The sequence below is a fragment of the Herpailurus yagouaroundi genome, unplaced genomic scaffold (assembly GCF_014898765.1).
Source record: "Herpailurus yagouaroundi ecotype Mexico unplaced genomic scaffold, PumYag 162, whole genome shotgun sequence".
NCBI lineage: Eukaryota > Metazoa > Chordata > Mammalia > Carnivora > Felidae > Herpailurus > Herpailurus yagouaroundi.
In genome coordinates this window covers 43,751,581-43,753,769 of record NW_024412403.1, presented here as the reverse complement: position 1 = coordinate 43,753,769, position 2,189 = coordinate 43,751,581, and positions in this window count along the sequence as shown.

Genomic DNA, 2,189 nt, shown 5'->3' with positions numbered 1-2,189 from the left:
TGCTTCGGATTCTGTGTCTCCCTCTCTCTCTGCCCCTCCCCCGCTCATGCTCTGTCTCTCTCTCTCTCTCTCTATCAAAAATAAACAAACATTAAAAAACAAATTAAAAAGAAGCTGGAAAAAAAGAAATAATTTAATTCAACAATTAAAAAAGTGATAAAGTTTCTTGGTGTATTCTTTTGCTAGGGCTGCTGTAACAAAATACCACAAACTGGGTGACTTGGAACAATAGAAATGTCTTATCTCATGGTTTCAGAGCCTCAAAGTCTGAGATCAAAGTGTCAGTAGGGTTGATTCCTTCTGGGGGCTATAAGAAAAAATCTGTTCTGTGCCTCACATCTAATTTCTGGTGGTTTTGTCATCAGTCTTTGGTTAGAAGCAAATTGGAGTATCACCCCAATCTCTGCCTTTATCTTCACTTAACATTCTCTCTCTTCTGCACGTCTGTCTCTAAATTTCCCTTTTTGGTGTCCTACAAGGACACCAGATAACCTCATGTTAACTTCCTTACTTCTGTAAAGATCTTATATCCAAGTAAGATAACATTTTAAGATATTGGGAGTTAGGATTTGAACTTCTGAATTTTGGGAACACACAATTCAACTCATAACACTCAGTGTTAGGTATTGACTTGAATATATATATATATATATATATAGATGCCTCTTGGCAACATTACTTTGTGTTTCACAGTGGCTCAGACATAGAAGTAAAATTTCATTCTGTGGATTGACATCCCCACCTGGCAAAATGGTCATACAAAACATGATTTAGGAAAAATAATAATATGAAGCCACAATAATTCAGGCCCAGAATTTTATTTTGTGCTATTAGTACTCAAGCACTTAAAAATTGCAAAATTCCTATTAAGAACGTTGTGCAGTGGGTCACTTCACTTGTGCCACTTAGAACTGATCAAAAGCTACTGCCTCCTGCCTGGTTCGCTGCAAATAAAATCTGAATACACAGTGCACAGTGTGGCTTAACTTATGATAGCAGTCAGCACCAACTAAATCATATTTTTCATGTCTCAGGCAATAAACAAAAGCACAAGTCAAATAGCAGTGAAACTAGAAAATACTACTATTTTAAGTTATTGACAGCAAAATTTCTTATCACTTCCCTGCCAAGGTTGAAGAACAAAGCCACTGACACACAAAGAAGTTCGAATATGTTTATCCATCAAGATGATAAGAATGCCTTAAGGTCAGATTCTTATCTAAAATGTTGTTGTTGTTGTTGTTGTTGTTGTTGTTGTTGTTGTTTTGTCTGCTAAGGAACAGGTCAGAAAAAAAAAACTAGTCTGCCACCCACTATATAAACCTCAAAACAGTCTTAAGTATCATTTAGACATTCATTTAGACATCCAAGGATCTATCACATGCCAGACATTCTTCTATGTTACATATCTAATAATAAAAGATAATCCCCATTGATAAAAAAAAATTAGCTTTTTATTTCATTTTTACATTATGATTATTATTTTTAGAGGGAGAGCACACAAGCAAGGGAGGGAGAGGGGGAGAATCAAGCAGGCTCCATGATCAGCACAGAGCCCAAAGCGAGGCTCAATCCCAAGACTGTGAGACTGTGAGTCGGACGCTCAACTAACCAAGCCATCCAGATGCCCCAGCAAAAAACTTAGTCTTTTTAATTATTCTAAATTAAATTACTTTTTTCCAGTTTCTAGTAATATACTCCCACCAACAGATTAGATTTTTTTCTGCAGGTGCTTAATGTTTTGTTTTTTTTTTTTGGGGGGGGGGGGGTGGCATACTTCTTATAGTCTACATTTTGATTCTTTATTATAAACATTAAAATATATTTCTTCTTAATTTAAAACATATTTTAGTTTTTATTATTTTTTTTAATTTTTTTTAATGTTTATTTTATTTTTGAGACAGAGACAGAGCATGAACAGGGAAGGGTCAGAGAGAGGGAGACACAGAATCGGAAGCAGGCTCCAGGCTCTGAGCTGTCAGCACAGAGCCCGACGCAGGGCTCGAACTCACGGACCGTGAGATCATGACCTGAGCCGAAGTCGGACGCTCAACCGACTGAGCCACCCGGGCGCCCCCATATTTTAGTTTTTAAATTGACTATTTTAATACAGGCTGGCTTAAATATTAATATTTTTATAGAAGGAGTGTATTCTACAGAACAGTGATTCTAAGTATGATTAATAGACC